Raw genomic sequence first — 27,408 nt, forward strand, 5'->3', positions numbered from 1 at the left:
CTATAAGTGTGTGAATGGGTGATTTTCTAGGTGCGTAACTGACTCTATAAGTGAGTCATTAAATGTATCTTACTGCAGACTAGTGACTAAACTGAGTGAATGTCTGTATGTGTGTGTGTGTTGGTTTTTAAGTGGCTGCATGGTTTTGTGAATAGCTATATGAGTGTCTATATGGGTTATTGATTGGTTGTCTGAGTATCTGTATGGGTGCCTGAGTGTTTGTGTGGGTAGGGTGTGTGTGACTCTGTGCATAGATGTGTGAGTGGGTGATTCTATGGTGCATGGTTTTAAGAGTGCAACTGTGGTGGACTGTATGGTTGGGTGAGTGTATGTATGAGTGTGTTAGTGATTGAATGTATATCTCAGTTGTACATGTGTCAGTAACTACATATGTGAAACACAGTGTATATGTGTGTAAGAGTATATAACTATCTATATGTGAGAGTGTGTGATTGAGGGAGTGCCTGTATGGATGAGTGTGTGCTTGTATTAGTAATTGTATAAGAGTGTCAGAATTTGTTAGTATTTTTATGAGTAAGTGAACTTGAGTGTGTTTAACTGTATAGGTGAGTAAATTGGACTGAGTTTAATTATTTGCACAACTGACCAGGTGTGTCAGTACCTCAATGGATGATTGGCGGTGTGTGAGTGTCTATATAGATGTATAAATGTATATGATACGATAGTCTTGTACGGAGTGACTGTAAGTATGAGTGACGGTACAGGTGAGTGAGTGGAGGTGTATGTAGACCTAAGAGTCAATGAGTGGGTATGTAGTTTTTGGTACTGGAGTATCTATGGTTTTCAAAATGGCCGTCTGCAATTTTGAGTCGGTGTATCAAAGGTTATATTAGGGTGTGAGAAGATGCACTAATTTATCACATGGCTGATGTCATCAGTGATGTCATCAGTGATGTCATTTGAGATGTCATCAGTGATGTCATCAGTGATGTCACTGACCATGTAATGAGTGATGTAATATGTGACGTCATCAGCAGTGCATTGGGGGGGGCGCGAGTTATAGTTAGCTGAACTAACTATAACAGGGGAATTTCTAGGGTTTTGTACGAGGGAAATGTCCAGCTAACTATAACGCCCCTGAAACCTATGGTTTTTTTAGTGAATTTCTAAGGTTTCTTAAATGCCAATTCCTAACTATAACGCCCCTGAAACCTTTGGTTTTTTCAGTGAATTTCAAAGGTTTTTTAAATGCCAATTCCTAACTATAACGTGCATGAAACCTATGGTTTTTTCAGTGAATATCAAAGGTTTTTTAAATGCTAATTCCTATCTATAACTTATCTCTGAAGATATCATGTTTAATGATTTTGATTGGATTTCTATATTTTTCAAATTCAGTGTGTCAATTTGATTAATTATCTTTTTTTAAAATAGTTTTTTATCACCATTTTTTAAACCTATTTTTTCAATTAATTCTTTTAAAAAATTAAAAAATATTATTTGAACTTAATAGGTTTTTCCAACATATTTTTGTATATTTTTCAAAACATTTTTTTAACTATATGTTATGTTTAAAACTGTATTTTATATATTTTTTTCAATGTTTTTGGATCCACGCACCCTATGCGCACCGTTCTCAATCCCTACGCGATAGCATCCGCGCATGGTATGCATTGGGTACGTGTTTAGTGCGCGATCACAATGCGACCGGTACGCGACTCCCAGCCTATACGAGAGACGTTCGATGTACGTAACGTGACGTTTACGCGCTCCGCGATGCGTCATCTGCGTCTATGACGCGGTGGGTGCGCGGATCCCGCAAAGTATTTAACATTTAAAAAAACAAATGTATGTATTTCATGTGAATTTTAATTGAAGACAAACTCTAATCTAGTATTAAAACTAAAATATTTTTACATCTAATCCTATAATTTTTTTTTATTCAATTTCTCGGATGCGCGCTCGGTGCGTGCTGCGTAAGCGCAGGGTGCGCGGATCCCATGTGACCTGCAAAAAAAGAGATTTGATTGGTTCATTACACTTCCTCTTCTAACTATTGAAAGACCCCACTTATTTCAATCATTCTTCTTTGACCTTCTTTAGAGCACCATCTCTTTGGAGAGAAGAAGAATTTTTAGACTAAGTTTACACTTAGCTCTAACTTTTTTCAACCAAAAATGGCTTCTTTTTTCTTCAGTGGTGTGGACATTTTTTACTTTTCCCGAGGGGCAGAATAAGACCAATGCCGCCTTGGTCACGTGCAAGATTTGCAAAAGAGTCCTGTCGCGAGGGGATCCTAACAAGAAATACTCTTGCGGCATGGCAAGTATGATGAAGCACATGAGGACCCTTCATCCGAACAATCTTGCACAAGAAGAGTGCCAACGGATGAGAAACACTCCTGCTCCTGCGCCATCCACCTCATCGCAGCCGAGCACATCAAAAGTGCATCCATCAGCCCAAACCTTGGACATCCGTCCTCAATTTCAATTTTTAAAAGTGCTCTGCACTAAGTGCAATAAGACTTTGTGCTATAGTGAGCAGTCGATCGATCTGATCTGCCGCCAGCAAGAAAGTCACATTTGCTATTTTTTTATTTTTTTTATTGTTCCCTGAAGTTCATTGTTTGGTTTCTCCTGTTTTGTTTTTTGTTTTGTTTTTTGCAGAAAAATCATTTTTTTTTTGTAATTTTTCAGAAAACCCCCCAAAAATTATAAAATAATTAAGAAGAAAAAAAAAGTGTTTGTAAGAACTAACTTTCCTGGTTTAAAAAAAGAGCTACATTTCTTTGTTAGTGTTAGTTTAGATTAATGTATGTGTAGTACGTAATTGACTGAATGAATGCATTAGTAGCGTATGGTGAATGTATAAGTGCAGAAGTATGAAGAAGTGCTGCAGCATCACACAGTAACCTCTTTAACTGCAGTGTGCTGTAGTACTTCCGAAGCACAGGGATGCAACATATGTACATAAATATGTTGCAAATCTATGCTTCTCTCTGCACGGCTGCTTAAACTGCAGCCATGTGGTGACACCATAGTGGCACCATAGTGCAAGGATATCTGTGTCATGTGCTGTTTGTTTTTATACAGGGAGACACACCTTCCTGCACAAAAACAATGAGAAAATGCATTTTTCTCCTTCAATGTATGCTGAACATTTCAGCATGCATTGAAGATATAAAATGTGGAGAAATTAAAACAATTCTCCTTGTTGTGCTTTCCTACACCAATTTTAGAATGGTGCAGCATTCACACATATCGAGATTTATGATTTCTGATAAATCTAGACATGTGTCTTGTTCTATGAGTATTAAGTGGAATCATGCACAACAACACTTATAGAACACACTTTCAACACAAAGTGGTGTGCATGATGAGGTTATATTTACATGGAGTATAAAAAGTGCACAGAGTGCCTTTTCCTCTCTTTGTAAATATGAAAGAGTATCTTGCACAATAACTATGTTATAAAAAGTGACATATTTCCGTTTTTAAATTTCCTTGTGAATGATAGAAGGTAAGCACAGTGTTTTGTCTGCAAAGATGTTCAAAGAACAATGATTGAAATGATTGCGGTCCTTCAATAGCTAAAATGGGAAATATTATGAACCCCTCAAATCTCTTTTTTTGCAGGTCACATGATATCTGATTATGGTCAGATTTCAAAACTACATAAACAGAGTATTTTTAGAAACGTGTTTCAACTTTGTAGCTTCTTGCAGACCTCTTCATTCTGCATATTAAGACTTAGTTAAACTTAGCTTCACAGTAATAGGAATAAAAAATGGTATACATTTTTTTCTGTTTTTCATTCAAATATAAATTCATATAAATTGCTTATTTTAAAATTTGGATCTGTGAAAGAAAAGGAAAAAAAAATTATAACATGTAATAATACATTATTTACAACACAGCATAATTTCCACAAAGTAATTTTTTTGCCTTTTTTGCTGTTCTCAGAATATATTAAATTTCACTAAAAATAGTGATTTCAAGCGTACTCATCACTTAACAGCGGGCAAAAAAAACACAATCTCAAAGATTGTTAAAAAAAAACAACATGCCATTCTCAAAATACAAATCACAGATATATAAAATGCACACAGCTAACAGATTTTTTTAACTTTAACTTACAAAAACTGTAAATGATGTCGCTTTAAAATAATCACCAAATCTAAAGATGAATTTTTGCAGGATGCACCACGCCCACAACGTTTTCCTTCAGTGATGTGGAAATTTTATACTTTTCTCGAGGAGCAAACAAAGACCAATGCCACCTTTCTCATGCACAAGATTTTCAAAAGAGTTCTGTTACGAGGGGATCCTAACAAAAAATACTCATGCGGCACAGCAAGTATGATGAAACACCTACGGACCCTTCATCCAAACAATCTCGCACGAGAAGAGTGCAAACAGATGAGAAACACTCCTGTTCTATATCTGTAAAAAAGAATCACAAATAAATGTATATAAATAACTGTCAAAATGATACTATTCCATTACTGTACAAACACATTTTATATAAATACTGACTAAGAAACTATAGCCCTGAACCACAAGTGTGACGATGGTTAAAACACTACATGCATAGTGCATACTACTTTGAAGCAGTTCATGCCCTAAAGCCTACCTCACTAAAACACTACATGCTAACTGACTAAATGATTACAGAACTATAAGGAGACACACTGGGTGAGTGACAGGGTGTTTGCTAGAAGTGTATGAATACTAACTAGGGAATTGAAGGTGTGAAACACAACTGTGTAGGTGATTAGAGGACTGCATCCATACTGCATAGGCATTTAAAGCAGTCCATGTGCTAAGGCCTGGCTCACTGCATGACTACTTGGGTACTGACTGAATGATTAGAGTACAGCAAGGAGAGTGCCTAGGTGAATTTATAAGTGCTAGGCTTTTCGCACAGGGAATGGATTAGTACTTGGTACTGAATGGGTCACTAGAGGAGTGCAAAGGCAGTGACAAGATGTTTGCTGGACTGTATGGATACTGACTAGGAAATTGAAAGTGTAAAAGACAAGTGTCTAAGTGGTTAGAAGACTGCATACATAGTGGATAGGGGTTTGAAGCAGTCCATGTGCTAAGGCCTGGCTCAGTGCATGAATACTTAGGCAATGACTGAATGATTAGAGTACTGCAAAGATAGTATCTTGGTGAATTTATAAGGGTTTGAGTTTTCGCACAGTGAATGGATTAGTACATGATGCTGAATGGGTCACTAGAGGACTGCAAAGGGAGTGACAGGGTGTTTCCTGGAAGTGTATGGATACTGACTAGGGAATTGAAGGTGTGAAAGACAATTGTGTAGGTGGTTAGAGGACTGCATGCATAGTGGATAAGGGTTTGAAGCAGTCCATATGCTAAGGCCTGGGTCACTGGATGAGTACTTGGGTACTGACTGAATGATTAGAGTACTGCAAGGAGAGTGCCTGGGTGAATTTATTAGGGTTTGGGTTTTGGCACAGTGAATGGATTAGTACATGATGCTTAATAATGTCACTTGAGGAGTGCAAGGGGAGTGACAGGGTGTTTGCTGGAACTGTATAGATACTGACTGGGGAATTGAAGGTGTGAAAGACAAGTGTGTAGGTGGTTAGAGGACTGCATGCATAGTGGATAGGGGTTTGAAGAAGTCCATGTGCTTAGGCCTGGCTCAGTGCATGAATACTTAGGCAGTGACTGAATCATTAGAGTACTGGAAAGAGAGTGTCTTGGTGAATTTATAAGTGTTTGGGTTTTGGCACAGTGAATGGATTAGTACATGGTGTTGAATAGGTCACTAGAGGACTGCAAAGGGAGTGACAGGGTGTTTCCTGGAAGTGTATGGATACTGACTAGGGAATTGAAGGTGTAAAAGACAAGTGTATAGTATGTTAGAACACTACATGCATACTGCGTAGACATTTGAAGCAGTCTATTTGGTACTTAGAAACTGACTAAATCATCAGACTACTTATAGGACAGTGCTTGGGTAAAACTTTTAAATGTTCAGTTCTGCCACTGTGAAGAGAATAGTACATGGTACTGCACCTTAGTGTCAAACCCTGACTCATGTTATCAATGCATAAGCAAAGACTAGCTTCTAATGCTACTAAAACTTGACAACATGACAGGTTTTAAAAACGTTATCTGCTAAAAAATACACAATGTTACCAAATGCTTCTCTCACAGTGGTTCCCAAATGAACATAGACTCACAGTGTGATTCTAGACAACAACCACTATACCTAGGAGTTTACCAAAAATCATTCACTACTGTGGAAGTGGTAAGGGAACTGCACACAATCTTCATATTTCAGGACTGCACTTTTGTGTCAAAGCCTGACTCATTTTATCAAAGCATAAGCAAAGACTGGCTTCTAATGCTACTAAAACTTGACAACATGACCGGTTTTAAAACAGTTATCTGTCAGCAAATACACGATATTACCAAATGCTTCTCTCACAATCTTTACCCAAATGCACACAGACTCACAGTGTGATTTTAGACAAGCAACACTATCCTAGGAGTTTACCAAAATTCATTCACTAGTCTAGAAGAGTTAATGGTACTGCACACAATCTACATATTTAAGTACAGCACATCAGTGTCAAAGCATGACTCATTTAATCAACGCATAAGCAAAGACTGGATTCTAATGCTACTAAAACTTCACAACATGACAGGTTTTAAAACAGTTATCTGTCAGCAAATACACGATGTTACCAAATGCTTCTCTCACAGTGGTTTCCAAATGCACACATACTCACTGTGTGATTCTAGACAAACAACACTATCCCTTGCACTATACCAAAACACATTTCTTCATCTAGAAGAAGTACTACATTTTAGTATAGAAACATAACATAACTCGTTTCACAAATTCATAAACAATGACTGGTTTCTAATTCTACCAAAATATAAAAACAGCACAGTTATCTGTCTGCAAACACATGAAAAACACACATGCCTATCACAGAATGGTTTCTACATGCACAAACACTGTCAATAAGATTGTAGAGAAAAAAGTACTCCCTACACTTTAGCAGGAGAAATACATTAGTCTGATTAAAATCAAAATAGTCTACATACATACCCTCACAATTAAATAACTCATCTTTCAAGTTCTTTTGTAGATTAAGAAGTATATCAGTCACTCACCATATTTTCTTTTACAGAATCTCTGCACTGTGCACCTCTCAGAAAAAACAAAGAATGAAAAAGTTTCCCTTTCATTTTCCACACATATACATGTAAACATCAAATCACAATCCTTCACACATAAACTCAAAAGCAAACACACATTTCTATTGGTTAAACATTTCAACCCTTTCCAACTGAAATACATTTCAACCCTTCCCACAATCTGCCTTCTGCCTGTTACCATAGAAACAGGTCATGGAACACTGCACTGAGCACACAGGTCAGAAGTTCAGCACACAATGTTGCTACACAAGAGAGGAAGTGTGCTTCACTTTTCAACATATCAGCTTATCATATATAATGTTCCTTACAATCTGTTTTTGTTAACCAATAAGAATCATACCTTTAAAAAACAGAAATATACACCCTACCTTTCAGTGTACAAAGTAGTCATACAACCAATGATGTCTTGTCTTTTTTTTTTTTTATTCCATGGATCCGCGTACCCAACGTGATAGGATGCGCGCACCATGCACCATTTAAAAAGGGGGCCCCAGGGGGTCCTTCTGGGACCCCCTAAGCACCTCTAGAGGGTCAGAGTGTTTCCACTCTGCCCCCTTTATATGTTTTACACACTTTTTCCCCTTGCTTCTTCAGCCTCGCTTCTACCGAGGCAGAAAATGGCCACCAACAGTTCCTGGTTTCGAATGTAGACAGACACTCGACAGCCAATTAGCATTCAGCGCGCGACCGGGAGGGTGCGCGCTCGGTTCGGGGAGGGTGCGCTTACGGTGCGGGTAGGGTCCGCGGATCCTCCACGGCCATAGATATTTATGTACTATTAATTCAAATTTTATCAGGAACTACTGAACGGATTCACACCATTTATGCAAAAGGCACGAGTCTGAACTGAGGACTACCTCTTTGCCAAATTTGGTGTCATTCCGTTCAGCGGTTCGGGCTGTAGCTGCGACAACAGATCCTATGGGAAATTGCATGGGGAAAACGCGTTTTGGGACACCCCTTTTTTCTCGGCCCCTGCTTGACGAATCACCACGAAACTCTCAGGGTAGGAGCGCAGCAGAGCTGGCCAAAAGTTTGGAAAATTTCGCGAGGAATGGAATGTTGTGGATTTCCTATGGAAAATAGGTCCTAACTATAACTATCTACTGGCGACCGCCAGTAGATAATATATAGATAGATATATATAGATATATATAGATATATGCTGTGTACTCCGTCATCAGCTTCCACGTTGCTCGGGAACAGACGAAACAGACCCAGATATCAGTGCAAGTATTTTCTGTTTATTTTTCACCCAGCACTGCCGCCATTACGCGTTTCGGCCTTCCAGAGGCATTGATCACATATATATATATATATAGCCGTATGGCGGGCTGTCCTAAGTGCCTGTGTTGCTAATTAAGTGCTGGTGTCGAGCACCGACAAAACAGTGGCTGAAACTAAGTACTGGATTCTGGAAAAACAGATCTTAAATCACTACACTTGCTACTTTTTGACTACAAGATCAAGTTCGAAGTCGTTTTACATTGCTTGTTGATTTCTGCAGAAGGGTATCATACATTTGAGATCAATGAAGTATCGGACATTCTACTATGGGAAATGTGAACACTTGAAAGGTTTTATGACAGGTTATGAATTTAATGAAACCTCAACTATTATACTTACAACACCACAGTCTAAGATCACTAATAAACTGACTCATGTCATTAAAAGACTAATATAAAAACACATACACTCTCTCACCTCATTCATCCTCTGCCCTCCCCTGTAAGCCCCCCACTCTCACCCCACCTTCCATACACCTCCAATTCTCTCCCTCACATACCTCTTCTGTCCCCCCACTCCCATCTCATTCTGTTACTCCTTTTCAACAATCTCTTCAGTCCTGCCCACCGACCATTCTCTTCCCTCTCCAAATGTTCTCCTATCTTCACACATCCCTCTCCCCTTTCCACATACTCCTCCAACCACTTCCCTCTCTCTGAAAGTCTCTCCACTTCATGACTTCCCCATTCCTTCACCTACAATTCTTCTCCTCGCACTGCCTTTCCTACATCTCCATGTGTAACCATCTTCTACTGCTCCATTTTCCCCACCCACACCTCCAGCTCTTCCCCTTTTGCCCACACCTTCTCCTACCATCACTCTCATCTCCCACTCCTGTTCCTCAACTACATTTGCTATGCCATTCCATTTCCCTTCTTGCCTATCAAGATCTCAACTTCTTGAACTTCCTCTAACCGGACCTCTGTGCCAGTCATCAACACTACACCGAAAGACTCTTCCCACACTCTCCCTTCTCATTTATCACCCTCTTCTCTTTACAGGCTGTATCACCCCATCTCACATATCCGCAATTACCCCCCTCACTCTTATCACCCAATGCCCCCTTCGAACCAACCCCTCTAACTCTCTTTCCCATCCTAGTGCCCTCCACCCCTTCCTCTTATCACCAGCCAGGCACATCTTTTCACTGTCAACTATCACATCAGTCACTCATAACACCCCAGACACTTGCACCCTCCTACCCACCCTACTCTCTCTACACTTGCCACATCTCTTCGCCATTACTTCTTACCCTTCGATTCATCTTCTGATTCACGTTCACAAATCCTTGTGTATCCTGACAAACTAACCAATGACCCCTGTCGCTTTCTACCCTCTCCTTCCTCCTCTTCTCTGAAGCTATCTTCTCTCGAGTTTCCCCTTAGCACCATGTGGCAACGGCACCATACATATAGTCCTTGGCTTTCAGTTGACATTCTAGTGTATTGTGAGAGTTGCGCTCATGAGTTCCTTCCATAGAACCGAATGAGCTGGCCCATCTGATAAGAGTGATTCGTAACAGAAAGGGTAAGACTGGAAACATGATGTTTGTCGTACTTTGATATTCGGAACCGCGTAGGGGACAGGGCCCTACCTCTGTCTATCTTGGTATTAGCGAACCGCAAATGGTAAATGCGGCACGTACGAGTGCTTTATGTGCCGTTCTAGCTATGAATGCACTGTGTACACGTATTCTGCTCAACTACGCGGGTTCCATTTTGGAAGCAGTGGCCATCTTGTCATTGCCCTCACATAGGCTATGATGGAGTTAATACGGGCCTCACAGTACATGGGCTTTCCCTCTGACTTCTCTGTGACCTGGGCAGCTGGCTCTGCTGCCCCGGGTCAAACCGGTCTCACGAGCTCCCCTTCCTCTCTCCACCTGTGATTCGTATCAGGGTTTGACCCGTCATAAAACCCTTTCATTCTACACAATCCCCCGGCTAATCTCTTCCACACCTGCTTGTTCTTGCTTTATGACTTGTTTCCCAAAACAGGAGATGCTCATGTTTATTGGGGGGTCTATTTACTTCAAACATGGGATCTGAACCTTCCTGTGTAAATCATTGTGGGCTGGCCGAACTGGAATGTGGGATGGTCATCATGACTCTGCTTTTTCGTTTGTAATGTATGCCTTTATATGACCATATCGTAAACCAAGGAATGTGTGCCTGGAGCATGATATTTTGTACTTAAGGAGAAGTCCGTTCCTATGATTTTCAGCAGTCTCCTGAGAACATACACGCTGTTGTACTTCTAGGATATCTGTCATTGGTCTGCAGCCAATAAACGATTCTTTGACTTCACCCAGAAGACTCTGTGTTTCTGTAGGTCCGGAACAGGGTGAAACCCAGAAGTCATAGGGTGTGTGCCCCTGCACCGCTGGGACTAAAATACCCAGTACTTCAGTTTGGCGCCCAACTCGGGACGATTTCAGCGGTACCAGTCCAAGCCAGAGGTTCGTGAGGAGCTTCGTGTGGAAATTCCGGAGGAAGGCCGCCACTTCATCGACCCCTGCATGTCGACGTGGTCCGAAAGTCTTTTCTGCGAGGTTCTCCGCGTCCCGACGGCTACGAAGGACTGCTGCCCTGATTAATCGACCTGTTTTGGACCCTTGACGAGTTTGAGAGAGCGAAACAATCGAGAGAGTCTTCTGGTGACGTCATCGATCAGCAATATTCAGTTAAGTATAAGTGGAGCGTCTCCCATTTGTTTTGGTATCCCTCGGGATCGTTTGGTTTGATTTGGTAATTTGGTGATTTGGTGTTTGCAAACCCCAAAGCCAGAGGATTCGTGTATTCACGAGACTATCGTAATCGATAATCCTTTGACGTTTGGATCTAGACTAGTGAGCGAAGATGCCTGGTTCTGGACTATTTGGTAGATTGTTCTGTTTGGGTTGTGGAAAAGATTTCCAGCTAGAGGAATCATGTCCGGTTCCTCCGGTTGGAACTCCAACTTATGAGCTCTATGTGAAACATGGCGTAGGCCCCATTGCATATAACGAAGTGTGGATCCACTACACCAGGAAAGACGGTGTTTTAAAATGGCCCCAAAATGGTAGTTTTGATACCGATATTCTAGATAATCTAGAAATTAAATTGTTTAAGAAGAAAGCCCGGCCGGCGATGTTTGACTCTTTCCGCTTATGGCGAAAGGAAGCCAAACAGAAGGAAATTAAGCTAGCGAAAAAGAATAAGAGAGAGAGAGGTATGTCAGTAATGCAAGCAGCTGTACAATTTAAAGACAATGAAGAGGAGCAAATGAATGAGCAATTGCACAGGCAGCGTAAGTTAGGGATTGACAAATGTTACCCAGCTTTGCCATATTCTAAGCAGGATGAGTCAGAAGAAAAGGAGAAAGATCCCTTGATGTCACATTTGTTGAGTTCGCCACCCCCGTATGCTCAAACTGCCACGGCGCCTCCCCAGCTTGTAAATATGCCACCCCCAGTGCATATACTGCAAGCCTTGCCGCAACTGCCAGTTGCTTTGCAACCAGTTCCTATTCCTGTAGCGCAGTCCTCTCAAGCGCCTCCAGTTGTGCTTCCAACTACCCCCGCACTTCCTGCGACTTTGCTTAATCCAGTAACTGCCTCCCCTAACACTCTTCCTTCCACCACTCCAGTACCTGTCTCTACATCCTCTTTTCTTCCCTCTGTTTTTCCCCCTGTTCTCGCCTCAGCTTCTCCTTCAGCGCGACAGCGTTTAGCTAATGTGGTTACTACATTAATGTCGCCTCTCTTTGGGTCATCTGGTGCAACTCCTGGTGTACAGCGTAAGCAGTTGCGCAGCCAATTGCCTAACCCCGATGAGAAAAAGGTAATAGATCACATGGCGCGTAGATGGATCGTTTTTCCTTCACTGTATGATGTGGAATCGGTTGTTAACACTTTCCATCAATGGGATGCCCCGAAACAGAGATATGTATTTGAGAAAATGTGCGAAATTCTCTGTGAAGAATTGGAGGATAGTGGTAGAAATCCGAACCCGCAGGAATTGTGTAGAGTGAGGTTCGATTTTGGAACTGGTATAATCGTGGACCGCGAAGTAGATAAAGCAGTTGCGGTTGTATTGTCCTTAAGGAATGACGATTGCCAACAGTCATTGTTTGAACAAGAGGTCCTTGTGGGGAAAAAGGCAAAAGCGCGACAATACCCTATGAGAGAAGTTCCCCCGGTATGGAAGGAAGCAGTTGCAGCTGTCGGCAATAACCCCGCTGTGCCAGCGCATTTCCAACGTGTTTGGGTGCATGTTCCATGGAAGCGCTCTGAGGTGTTAGCACTTAAGCAGACATTGCCTGATCCCCGTAAAAACCCAGCAGGTTATTATAAAGAGTTGTCACAGACGGCAGGGTCATGCATTATGAATCTGGCCGACATAGACATGTTGTTTGGTAATGTTGTTCCACAGCCTCTATGGGGATCAATTCGTAATGTAGATCACAATGCAGAACTAGGGGATACATGGGCTAACATTGTTGCTGCTGATGCTAGACAAACGGGTGGTGCGAAACCAGAACCTTTAGTAGCTGAATTGCCTGGTAGAATCATTACGTATATGAAGACAATAATGCCTGCGATGCGCGTAAATTGGGACAAGTTATCTGCATGTAAGCAGAAGAAAGATGAGACAGTGTCAGACTTCTTTACTAGGTTTGAGGAAACGTTTATTGACCACAGTGGGCAAGATATGAGTACTGAGGGTGGCCAACGGTTGTTTGTGGATAAGTTTGTGCAGAATTTACTCCCTGACCTGTGTAAAAAGTTGAAAGATTCAGAGAGTTCTTGGGCCGTTTCCTCTTCAGCGCAAATACTGGCTACTGCGCAGTATTATGAAAACAGAGATAAAGACGAGAAAGATAGAACGGAGAAGAAAACGAAGGAACTAAAGACAAAGGTCCTTCTACAGCAGGCCTATCCACCACGTGGAGGTGGTAATAATTATAGACAACCCCAAGGTGTCTATCACCAACCCCAACAATTTCAGACTAATCAGCAAATGAATGGGTATTATCAACCACGTGTCCCTGTAGGTCCCAACCAATGTTCATACTGCAAAGAGGAAGGTCATTTTAAATATAGTTGCCCTAAATTAATGCAACGGAACGGTAATACGTATGGCGCCAGAGGTAGAGGTGGTCAGCAAGCTCCTAGAGGCAGAGGGCGTGGAAGTGTTCCCCAAAATGCGCGTCCTCTTCCGCCCCAAAGCGCAATTAATAGCTTTGATCAGCAAGCTAACGCGACTGGTAATACGGCACAGTATTACAATAATGATTATTATGCAGAGGATGGTGATGCAGAAAATAATGGTTACTAGGACAGCCATAGACAGAGAGAGGGAGTTGTTTCAGTGCCAGTGGATCAGAGTGGACCGTATGTTGAGGTGACTACAGCAAATGTAACGGAGCATTTTCTGCTAGACACTGGTGCTGCAAAGAGTTCAATCATGCATTCAAAACTCCCTGGCGCACCTTTGTCTGGCGATATAAATGTTTCAGTAGGTTTTTCTGGCGCCCCAGTTAGGAACCCGATTTCCAGTCCCATGTCACTTTCTGTTGGACCTTGCGAGCTGAAAGCGCCCCTGATCCTGACAACAGGTTGTGGTGAGAATTTGCTGGGATTAGATTTGTTGAAAAGATTGCACGCTACACTGTATTGTTCTCCTTCAGGAGTACAACTTACATTAGGCAAGAAAGTGGTTTCCCCAATGTATTTGTCTAAAAACACGATGCCACCTGAATTGTCATCCCTTCCGGATGCCCTTTGGGCTACTGGTCCCAATGATGTGGGCCTCTTGGAAATACCACCATATGTGGTGACTCTAAAGGCTAATGCCAGACTGCCACGTATTCCCCAGTACAAGATCTCTAATGAAGGGCAGAAAGCATTGTTAGACATTGTCAGCGACTTGATTAATAAGGGTGTGATTGAGGAGACAAGAGGCAACGTTTGCAATAGCCCGATTTTACCTGTCTTAAAACGAACGGACCCTTCACAGCCACCTGTTTACAGATTTGTGATTGATCTTAGAGAGGTTAATAAGATTGTTGTGCCACAGTTTCCGGTTGTCCCCGATATAACTGCCTTGTTAACGATGATTCCAGCCTCTGCTGCATGGTTTTCAGTGATCGATTTAAAGAATGCTTTCTTTAGTATCCCAATTGCAGAAGAGAGCAGAGACATTTTTGGTTTTAGTCTGGGAGGCCGAAGCTTCCGCTTCAAACGCGCTCCCCAAGGCTACTGCGAGAGTCCATCCATATACAGTCAAGCTTTGAAAGCGCAGCTTGATGCACTTGTTTTACCTAGTGGCGCTATCCTGATCCAGTATGTGGACGATTTACTGATCGCCGCGGATACTGAGAAGATCTGTAAAGAAGCCACATTGTCACTGTTGCGCCATTTATCCGCTTACCATCACAAAGTGTCTCTCTCTAAGCTGCAATATTGTCGACAAGAAGTGACCTACTTAGGTCATCTCTTATCGAAGGAGGGAAGGAAACTGACCCCAGAAAGAATTCAAGCCATTGCACAGTTGAGTGTGCCAAAGACACAGAGAGAAGTGCGTGCTTTCTTGGGCATTACCTCATACTGTAGGCATTGGATCCCAAGTTTTTCTTTGTTGGCAAAACCTTTATTAGCATTAACATGCAAAGACACACCGAATCCTATCCCATGGTCTGAAGAGTGCCAGAAAAGTTTTGTGGAATTGCGCAATGCGTTGTGTTCAGCACCTGTGTTGGGCACTCCTGACTATAGCAAGCCTTTTACATTGTATGTTCACGAGAAAGATGGATGTGCGTTGTCAGTGTTAACACAGCCTTTTGGCGACAGACCGCGCCCATGCGCATATTTTTCATCCACCTTGGACCCTGTAGCGAGGGCATTGCCAAGCTGTCTGAGAGCGACAGCTGCTGCAGCGATGTCTATCCGACAATCTGCTGGTCTGGTAATGGACAACACATTGATTGTCATGGTTAAATAGAACCAAGACACAACACCTGACTAGTGCGCGATTATCAGGGTATGAACTCACACTGTTAGCGAATCACATACACATAAAAAGATGCAATACGCTGAATCCAGCCACATTATTGCCGATTCCAGCAGACTCAGATGAGATTGAGCAACATGACTGTCTGTTCAGAACAGAAGAAGAGACGAAAGGGAGAGTAGATCTCAAAGATACTCCCCTGACTGAGTGTGATGGCACTTTATGGGTAGATGGGTCATGTTTCAAGCTCCCTAATGGTGACACGACTGCTGCATATGCTATCACGACTTTGCACACGGTCGTGGAAACTGCACGAGTGCCACATAATTCGGCCCAAGCAGCGGAATTAATCGCCCTCACGAGAGCATGTGTGTTGTCTGAAGGAATGAGAGTGAACATATACACAGATAGCCAGTACGCCTTTGGCGTGGCTCATAATTTTGGGCGACTGTGGAAAGAGCGTGGGTTCCTGACGTCGCATGGAGCTAAAATTCAGAATGGCAAGTTGGTGAATGATCTCCTTGAGTCACTGACCCTACCTTTGCAAGTTGCGATCATGAAATGCAGTGCGCACAGGAAAGTCACAGATGATGTTGGACGTGGGAATGCGTTTGCTGATGAGACCGCGAGAGAAACCGCACAGAATGTGAGGACTAGAATGTATGTTGCAGGCCCCGCAAGATGGGTTAATGATGTGGGAATGTGCGAGAACACAATAGAGAGTGTGAAGTCGCTTCAGGCTGAAGCTACAGAAGAAGAGTTAAGCAAGTGGAGAGAGAGTATGGGTAAGTTGGATGAGAATGGTTGTTGGATTGACCTGACAGAACATAGGCGATGGTTGTTGCCTGATGCATATGTGCTTCCAGTGGTTACTATGGCGCATGGAATGGCACATATCAGTACGAAAGGTATCTGTAAGTTGTTGGCTCCAGTATGGCAGAATGTTGGGATTCCCAAGTGTGCAGAGAATGTGGTCAAGAATTGTATGGTATGCTTGAAGTACAACCCTGGTAGGGGAACCCCAACTCCGGCCGGTCACTTTGCACCCCCATCATGTCCATTCGAAGTTTTGCAGCTGGACTTTATTCACATGGACAGATGCAACAACCTAAAGTATGTATTGGTGGTTGTTTGTGCTTTTTCCAAATGGGTAGAGGCTTATCCTCTGAAAGATAACACTGCCCTATCCACAGCCAAAGCCCTTGTGAAGGAATTTTTCCCCAGGTTTGGAATGCCGAGAATGGTATGGTGTGATAATGGAAGTGAGTTTGTGGGTAAAGTGATGAAGAATGTATGTGAAGGTTTAGGCATAAGGCAGAAATTCCACGCTGCAAATCACCCCCAATCAGCTGGACTAGTTGAACGCTACAATGGAGCCTTAAAGCTCAAGTTGGCCAAAATCCAGGCGAGCACCGGTCTTAAATGGCCTGACGCTCTGCCTTTAGCACTCTTGTCCACCAGAATGACGATACACTCACGAGTGGGACTTAGTCCTTATGAAGTAGTCTTTGGCCGCCCGGCCAACGTATGGGGTGTGCCAAGGCCTACGAAGTTCAGTGAAATAGAGCATCCAGTACTGCTCGATTACCTGTATGATTTGACTGTTAAACTGCGTGTTTTGCACCAACAGGTACATGATACTCTTCCCCAAGCCTCTGAACCTCCTGGACACCCCATCAACCCTGGCTCGTGGGTCCTGGTCCGGAATTTCCAGCGTAAGGGCAACGACGAGCCTCGCTGGATCGGCCCTCATCTTGTTCTTCTTTCGACAAGATCAGCAGTGCGAGTGAAAGGGAAGAAACACTGGATTCATGGTACTCACTGCAAGGTAGTTCCCTTGCCTCTGCCATATGACCAGTGGGTCAAAGAGGGTATCGCCGACTCAGAGACAGACACTGTACCTCGCTTTGCACCATTCAGTGACGCCCGCTTAAGAGACACAGCTTCAGTCCAAGAGAGTGACAATATTCTGCAGGAAGCTGTGCCGCCATCAAATCGACTGGACACCACTGAGCCTGAACTTTTTCAAGACCAAACAGCACCTGGCCGTCTCCGCTATAATTTGAGACCTAGGCCCATGGACAAATAAAGATTTCCTCATTATTTCCCTTTTGACATTTTTTGCTCTCCCATCTGAAGGACTTTCTTGATTTTTGTTTTTCGAACCACCATCCGGGTTCTGCCGCAGGGTCGCGGTGCCAAGACTTTGGGGTACAGGCCGAAGACGCTAGGTCAACGGTTCTGGTTGGTCTAGGGCGTTTCCCTGGACTGACAGGCGTACTCCTTAGCAGAAGAAACTCATCCACCGCGAGCGGCCCGAGTAGAGGATGGAGTTTTGTAAGATGGAGAGACCGATTGAGGAAATGAACTCTAAAACAAGGATGTGTAGAATTGTCAAAAGTAAATGTTTTGTCTTTTTGTGCCTTTTTACACTGAGTAGTATCATGATGTTTATTGTAGGATGTGTGCTTTTCTCTGCTCAAAAACCCATTGCACCCACTCAACAGCCTATATCTCTTTCTACTGCCTCCTCTCACTCTTTTCACCCTTTGCCTGAGCACGAACAGACCAGACGATCAGAGTTCGTAAATAACTCGTTTATCCAACTCTTGCACCAGCACCAACTGGTAATGAATACGACCAATTGCTGGGTCTGTGGGTTAATGCCCCATACCATTAACAAGGGTATTCCCTACCTGGTGCTACCGTACAGTTACAATGGATCGTCATGGGCATTCCAAACCATGTTTCTCTACGCTCTAGATACATACTCCCCTCGCCCACCGCGTTCTATCAGACCCATCACCAATAATAAGGCTTTGATGAAAGGAGTTGCCGATATGAGTAGAGATATTAATGCATACTCATCTATTCCCAAAGAAGAGCTGAGACCTTATGTAGGATGGAACGCGACGGGGTATAGTATTAGTCTGGGTGAAAGACAGCGAAAAATCTCATCTCCAATCTGGGTCGTACCCCACCTGGGTCGGTTCTGCTTTCAGGGTAATGGTCAGAATCCAAGGGCTCAACTGGGAAGAAGTGACTGTACTGAAACGTACACTTTCCCATCACAGTTTTCCCCTGCGTTTTTGGCTGCTAAGGGCACATATTTCATCTGTCATGACCGAGCATATACATGGTTGCCCCCTGATTTCTCGGGCACATGTTATATTGCGAACTTGCTACCGCCGACATTTACTGCCGCCTCTGACTATCACAAGACCAGAGTTGTGAGAGGTGTGATTAGTAAGGAGGACACTGCCGGTCAGGAAGCGGGAGACTTCTTCTTGGGTTTCCTGCCGTTTTGGGGACCTATGGTCAATAGTAGGAACCTGAGACAGCTGACTCGTGTGGTTGAATCCACCGTCAATGTAACGGCTGGTGCCCTTAGTAATTTGACAGCTGAGCTCCAAGCGGATCGCCTTATGACTTTGCAGAACCGCATGGTTCTAGACGTTATTCTTGCAGACCGCGGTGGGGTATGCAAGGTCATCCAATCCAGTTGCTGCATTTTCATACCAGATAATGCTCCAACAGTGTATCAAGCCATCTCCAAACTCCATAAAATATCTGAAGCCATACACGTGGATAAGGGAGATTGGTCACTGGTGGGATGGTTCTGGGAATTGATATCTGCCTGGGGTTGGAAAGTTCTGATGGTCATTGGAATGATCTTAGCCATTCTTTTCCTGTTCTGTCTATGCATACAGTGTGCTCCTGCGATATGTGGCCTCTGTGCTACCTTATGTGTAAGGAAACCTGTATCGAGGGACGAGCTAAGTAATAGGATGATGCTACAGCAACATCTCCATGACTTCGTGGACATTGACCTAGACTCGGATTAAGATGAGTATAGTGATTGCCTATGTAAGGGCAAAAGGAGGGTCTGTCGTACTTTGATATTCGGAACCGCGTAGGGGACAGGGCCCTACCTCTGTCTATCTTGGTATTAGCGAACCGCAAATGGTAAATGCGGCACGTACGAGTGCTTTATGTGCCGTTCTAGCTATGAATGCACTGTGTACACGTATTCTGCTCAACTACGCGGGTTCCATTTTGGAAGCAGTGGCCATCTTGTCATTGCCCTCACATAGGCTATGATGGAGTTAATACGGGCCTCACAGTACATGGGCTTTCCCTCTGACTTCTCTGTGACCTGGGCAGCTGGCTCTGCTGCCCCGGGTCAAACCGGTCTCACGAGCTCCCCTTCCTCTCTCCACCTGTGATTCGTATCAGGGTTTGACCCGTCATAAAACCCTTTCATTCTACACAATCCCCCGGCTAATCTCTTCCACACCTGCTTGTTCTTGCTTTATGACTTGTTTCCCAAAACAGGAGATGCTCATGTTTATTGGGGGGTCTATTTACTTCAAACATGGGATCTGAACCTTCCTGTGTAAATCATTGTGGGCTGGCCGAACTGGAATGTGGGATGGTCATCATGACTCTGCTTTTTCGTTTGTAATGTATGCCTTTATATGACCATATCGTAAACCAAGGAATGTGTGCCTGGAGCATGATATTTTGTACTTAAGGAGAAGTCCGTTCCTATGATTTTCAGCAGTCTCCTGAGAACATACACGCTGTTGTACTTCTAGGATATCTGTCATTGGTCTGCAGCCAATAAACGATTCTTTGACTTCACCCAGAAGACTCTGTGTTTCTGTAGGTCCGGAACAGGGTGAAACCCAGAAGTCATAGGGTGTGTGCCCCTGCACCGCTGGGACTAAAATACCCAGTACTTCATGTTCTGGTGGCAAGATTGGAAACATTTGGCCTTATTCACAAAGGTAAGCTTACACTTTTGGTGTAGGTTTACAGTTGTTTGCCATTCACAAAGATATTTTATGACCACTATATTTACGATTTAGGCCTGTCCTATCTTTTTATGTGCAGAGACTCCTCTATCGTAAAGATACTACTCGTAAAATACCTTTGTGAATAGCAAACAATTTTCAATTTACATAGAAAAAAAAGTTTGCCTTTCTGAATCTAGCCCATTTTGCCCTGGCGAAAACACCAGGTGCCAACCACGTCCGTCTGTGTTTCTTGTGTCTTAAATTGTACTGTTAGAGGCCGCCGTTTGACAGCACGCTGAACTCCACAGTCATGCCCAATGCACTCCAACATTCAAGTTGCTTGGGCACACCCAACTAACCCACATTATTCCTCTCATGCCCTCCAACATGAGGACTCAAGGCCTGCTTATCATACATGTTGGGACAGGCAGCAAATGAACATGACAGAACTGTCTGTAGAGTACATTGGGCACGGCAAAGGTTACACATTCAACCCACCCAAGCCAGGAGGATTCAGTATTCCATCAACTAAACCTTATACGCTGCTTCCTCAGCGAGCGACCCTTCCATTGGAACAGAGTCACAGAGCACCATAAGCAGCATGCATATACTCAACCAGACATGCTACACCCCTGTGAATACACCAGGGCATATGTAACAATGCTGTGTCTCAATTAGCACACTTGAACTTACGAATGCATGCTGCCGTCTAGGGTGCTCATCAAGACAAACGTAAACATGCTCCAACAACTAAGCATGCAGTGATGCAGAGAAGTTTACTGAATCCCACTCACCAGTGAAGATGTTGCATACAGCAAGCACATGTGGGTTGTGCCTCTCATGGGTTATTGAGATTTGGAAGTCCAAAATGATGAGTCTTTGGGCCAAAGCAGTCGAGTTGTATTTTGATTGAGGAGAAGGTGTTTTGGAGGTGCTGGAGTTACATGGGATGGCTGATGGTATTGAAGTGTTGTGCATTTTCATGGGGTGCTGGAGGTAACAGTGGACACTCCAGCATGTCCTTTGGTGCTTCTTCAGAGCTTGTGATTGGTGATACTCAGAACCAGCTCACTAGATGGTCAGTAAGCTACTAAACTGTGCATGCTGCATACACTGCTCAGGTACCTGAAAAAAGCTTCACACCATGGGCGTAGGAAGTGTGGGGGACGCGGGGATATATCCCCTCCAGATTTTGGAGTGGGGGGACACGGGGGACAAGGGTGGGGGGGACGAGGGGGACAAAGGAATTTCCCCTCTCCCTTCTGTTATTGCAGGGCCATTAGCACGCGAAAGCGCTACCTAATGGCCCTGCACTTGACCTGCCTGGAGTCAGAGGCCACCCGCCCTCTGCCTTTTGTTATGCTGCAGGAAGGCTCAGCCGTTCTGGGAAGGGCAGAGAACGGAGAACAAATAAACGCTGTCTCTTTTCCTTCATGGCAAGGACCGTGTCCACTACTCCTGATCTGCCTCTGGCTGCTGCCCTCCTCTCTTTATTCCTCCATCTCTTTCTGTCTCTGTCTCGCTCCTGCTTACGTGCTGATTTCAAGAGGCAGCTATTAAGGTACTCTCTCTTGCCTCTCCTTTTCTTTATTTGTTCCCCTGTGAAATTGATCCAAAAAAGGCTGAACACTTTGGCTGTAAATGTCCTAATTTTCTGACCATTTTCTATTGAAAAGAAAAACCTCTGAATGGAGAGAAAAAATAGTTAAATACCTAAATAAAGCAATACAGAGTGGACAGCAGACAGGCCAGACTGTTATTTACACCCACACACATTAGCGCCACTTTACAGAGTTTGCCAGTGAAAGCGCTACTTTCTTTTTATCTTCTTTCTTTGAACAACATTGTTTTCCCAGGGTGGGTAAGTGTGCCATTCCTAAAGGGACTGCAATACCTGGTTGATGGGTAGAGTGGAAACATTTAATATGATCGTTTTCAACTTTTTAATTATTTTAGCTTATAAAATGCGGCTCTGTGTTTGGGGATGTGGTCTTTTTTAAACCAAACTGCATACATTTTGAAAGGATATAAGCAATGGACATTGAAAGGGGTCTCTTCCTGGTCCTGTAGCCATGTCTTGAACTTTTCAGGCAACATCACTTACTGATTTCTGAATAATGAGTTTAAAACCGTTAAGGTAACCATGTTTTTTTCTGATTACAGTTCACATACTTTGTTTATTCTTGCATTCCCTATGAGTGTTTGCTTTTTCCAGGGTGTTATTCATTTTTTTTCAGGCAGCATTTTACTGTTGTCTAGTGCATAATTTGAATTTAGTCGCAGCACAATTGAGTTGTGCTGAAGGCAGTGCGAGTTTCTCTCAGTGGGGCAGTATGGTGTTAAGTGTGGGAGAGAATGTGGCACTCTGGCCAGAGCTGCTGAATTTGGAACTGGAGAACCATGTTCAGACCTTCATGACCAATTCACCATACCACACTCCTGACAGAGCTTATTCCAATGCTACACCTTAGAAGGCCCGATAGACCTTAGAAGCCCAGGTGTCTTATCACCCGCAGGTGGACCTGTCCACCACAATCCATACTGCAGTTCACTTCCAGTCTTACGGGCAGGCATATGAAGAAGCACATCCTAGATCGACAGTGAATCTGTCACTGAGGTCGCAAGACCCTTGAGGCAAGTCCACCTCACCCATTGGTACCTCCATTGGCCTTTTTCAAGCACTAGCAGTGCAACTTGCCAGGGGTTGGCAATGTAGGATTTGCATGCACACCAAACTTAGGGGGTGATTATAATGGCAGTGGGACCGCCACGTCACCCCGTAGATGGCGGTCCCACCGCCATTGTTGACTGCATCACAGCCCGCTATATTACAATGGCGGGTGGTTACCTGGCGGTCGGAAAGACCAACCACCACGCACCCGACGGGCTTCTTGGGCCCGCCGGTGTGGTGGAGGGGCTCGTGGTTCCTACAATGCTGGTGGTGCCTACCATGTACCGCAGCAGGGATTACGATGTCCCTTACCCGCCAGCTTATCAATGGTGGTTCCCCTGCCATGGAAATGCTGGCGAAAGGGACATTGGGGGCCCGTAGCAGGCCCCTTTACCCCTGGCCCTCAGACATGGGTCCTGGGGGGCATCTATGATGCCCCACAACATATCACTGCACCTTGTGGCAGGCACCGATATATTTAACATGTTCCTTTTTTTTTTTTACTTTGCGGCGGATGATGCAGCCAGCAGCACCTGCTGCAATGTAAAAGATAGGCACTGCGAACACCGTAGTGGCAGTCGCATTGTAATGCCTATCGTGGGGCCTCCACCTTGAAGGCCAGCGGTCCCATTCCCCGATTCGATGGCGGTGGTACTGAAGTCCGCCTATTTTCAATTTTCAATTTTCAAACGGAATTACGTCCATTGACGTTGGACCCAATTGGTGTCCTCTATAACCGCCAGTACCGTTGCTAGCACATCTAGTCACATTACTAGGGCAGCAACCTAGGACGTGGTATGTAGAGTCCACATTACCACTTTTATGTAGACAGTGTTATGATCCTGAAGAATTGCCTTGATCCTCCAGACATTTTATGGCAAGAAACATGTCGATCTTTTAGAGTAGAGCTACACGTCTGGACACCTTAAATCCTACGACTTAGCCACTCTACACTTATTTTAACAGAGAAGTCTACCTTTAGAATAAATACATGATTACGACTGACTAACCCTTTTTAAATATCTCCATTTTCTGCTACATCCATTCCACTAGGCCCCTCACCCCCAAGCACATATCGGCAGGAACAAAAGATCCCCGTTAAAGAGCCCCGGTTCCGGGAGCCCATCAAGGATTGCAGCGCCGACTTGACGAGGGGCAGTGCTCATATGATGAAGCATGACACCTAGCTTGCTGGGTGTGTGAGAGCTCTAGTTCCGCAAAGGGCACTCCCCTGGCCCTCCCCTTATACCTTTTTCTACAACCAATTGGTGACTGATTGGGTCTCCTCCTGGTCCGCATCTCTCTTCTTCCTGTACCTGAGGAACTCCGTACCCCTTTTTGAAAATAGGCCTCTGGGGCAAGTACGTTGGACCTCCGTAAATAAAGCCCCTTGTCCCTTCCTTTGGACTACTACTGAAGTCCGCCTGCCATTGTAGTCAGCCCCTAAATTTGCATTGTATGTATATGATTCAGCGGGAAATAAATTGATGTTTGCAATTTAATTGACTTTGGTTGGCCTCTTATCTATGAGATTTCCCTGTTGAATGTGCCTTTACATTATACATTTTTGGTTGTATGAATTGATTGCATACTACACTCTCCTACAGGTATTAATTTGAGTGTCATTAAGAGTGTCTGGGACCAATTGTTTTCTTAGGAATTGTTTTCTTTACTAACCTTTGCAAAGGGCCCTAAACTTCACAGCAACACAAGTAACATTTCTTTTAGTAATTTGGGATCCGTTTGAGCTACAAAATTGTTTTGGAGGAAATCGTTAGATTATGCAGCAGATGATGTATTATGTGGCAAATATGATACACAATGAAATGAAAGTTAGCGCACTCTAAGGGTAAAAAATCGAATCATATTTCATACAAATAGACAATTGTGGCGTGCTACTCAGAGACGAGGAAGCCCACCTCGCAATCAAAACAGCAATATTGCTGGTGAACAGACACCAGTGTACTGAGTGCACTGCGGTGGAAAGGAACAGTTGCAATATTCTTGAGCAGCTAGACAAAATTACCATGAGTTTAAACTTATTTAAACAACAATCTAATAAACAATCAACACTAGGTTTATAGCAAAATCACTGTATTAGAGAAATGAAAACACAGTAACTGTTCAATTAAACATGGCATCAATCTGCGAACAGTAAAGCAAATGAAGCATGATGATACAGTCAATGACAAACTGCACAGAGGCAGTGAACTTTATCGTCAGTTCTAAAGAAAATCAAAACAAGCCCAATGCATTTCGGGATGATTCACATCCCTTCTTCAGGGGCAGCTGTAAAAAATGAAAGAAAACAACATTGAAAGCCATTGCTATATATCAGTGAATAAGAATTCTAAATTGATGTTTGCAATTTAATTGACTTTGGTTGGCCTCTTATCTATGAGATTTCCCTGTTGAATGTGCCTTTACATTATACATTTTTGGTTGTATGAATTGATTGCATACTACACTCTCCTACAGGTATTAATTTGAGTGTCATTAAGAGTGTCTGGGACCAATTGTTTTCTTAGGAATTGTTTTCTTTACTAACCTTTGCAAAGGGCCCTAAACTTCACAGCAACACAAGTAACATTTCTTTTAGTAATTTGGGATCCGTTTGAGCTACAAAATTGTTTTGGAGGAAATCGTTAGATTATGCAGCAGATGATGTATTATGTGGCAAATATGATACAGCCATAGTTAAGTTGAAAACATTTTTCCACTTAATTTTGCCCCAACATTTTAGTTGATCAATTTGTAAGTTCCCCAAACCCAAAAGTCGAGTTTGGGCACAATTTGCATTTTAAAAGCAGCCCTATAACACAGGGCTACTTTTAAACTGACCTCAGGCTTCAGCAGTGCACACATGCAAGCGCAGAAAGGGCTGCTGGCCTCTAAACTGCCATGCCTTATTATATTCTAGGGACTTAAAAGTAGTTCTAATCCCCCTGCCCTATTATGTACTAGGGCCTTATAGGAGAGGTAATGCCAATCATAGGGGTACCCTAACCCATAGTGCACCCTAGTGTATGCAGGTGTTTTCACTGTATTTTTAAGTGCCTCTTTCAGAATAGCACTGGCTGTTTAGGCAGAGGCCAGGGTCAGTCAGTCAGGTACCACCAGTACCAGTCAGCAAAAAGTTGGGGAGTGCCCAGGGCGGCTTTGCAACACTAGAGAAACACAAACTCAGAATGTAAAACCTTAACACCATGGTTGGGGGGTTCTCTTCAATAATCAGAATTGATTTCTATCCTAATGAACCCATTTTCCAACATTAGGATAGGGAAAGACTGGGGAAAAATCATAACGTTCTAATCTATACATTGAAGTTTTTATGCAGCTCTTTGATGACGGTTAATAGCTCACTGTTCAATGTTAGGATTTTAACTTATAAACTTCAAATACCAAAAGAATATCTCGGACAAAAGCAGTAACTCACTGACCTATTGAAATAAAACTTTCACTAGACAAGCCTTCGATCTCTCTAAAAAAAAAGAACATTAATCACCAAAGTTATCTTCACATTTTTATTGTTGCCTGAAAATTGCTGGAGACCAGGAATGCAGCAGCAGGTACTTTTCAAACCCTAATGCACTTGCAAACACGACGCCCCCACCCTAAGTCAGCGGCCTTTGTTTGCTTTGTGCATTAAGATGCAAGATTCATATATCTGTTTTTTTTAAACATTTGGTCTCATTACTATATGAATGTAAATAACAATAAAGCATACATGCAAACTGTGACTACATGCCTGCTTTTCTCAATATTTCACTTCGAAAGTATGCGATTGTATTTGTTTAACGGGCGGTGATTTGTATAGGGTCACTGGAAAGTGCACAAGGTTGTCCCTGTCCCCCCCAGAATTTTAGTGTCTCCTACGCACCTGCTTCACACCCTTCGCTGCTTTTCATGCCATACATTCTTCTCTTCCACAAACTTTCACCAAAGGCCAACTTATTTGAGATGTGTTGTTTCTTTGCTACCCACTTCCCTGCTACCCATCACTCTGGCCAAACGTTGCATGTTTGCCGGCACCATACACAGTATCCCAACCAATTGGAAAACGCCCATTGTGTCAACATCACAAATATACTCCTCAAAACCTGCAGAATCCCACCGGTGAGGCGGTACCATCAATGGCATTAGCATTGGAGTGGTCAAGGGAGGATGTTGATCATGGTGACTGCAATCCCACTTGTTACCTTGTGTATCACACGAGCTGAGCTCCTCCATCTTTTTGGGACTGAAATCACCAGATCCGCATGAAACTATACACTCGGACTACCCAGATGTGTAAAGCGGACACACCAGAAAAACTCCTGCTATATTCACCTGAACAACCCAAGAAGCAATATTGGCCACTATTTGCTAGTATTGTTAACAATATATATTAAAACAGGCATCACAAGCCCTGTTATTGCGACTATATCGTGTTCATTTGGCTGATCATACGTCGCACAATACACATACATACTGATATGTTATATTTGTATAAG

The sequence above is a fragment of the Triturus cristatus genome, chromosome 11 (genome assembly GCF_964204655.1).
Source record: "Triturus cristatus chromosome 11, aTriCri1.1, whole genome shotgun sequence".
Lineage (NCBI taxonomy): Eukaryota > Metazoa > Chordata > Amphibia > Caudata > Salamandridae > Triturus > Triturus cristatus.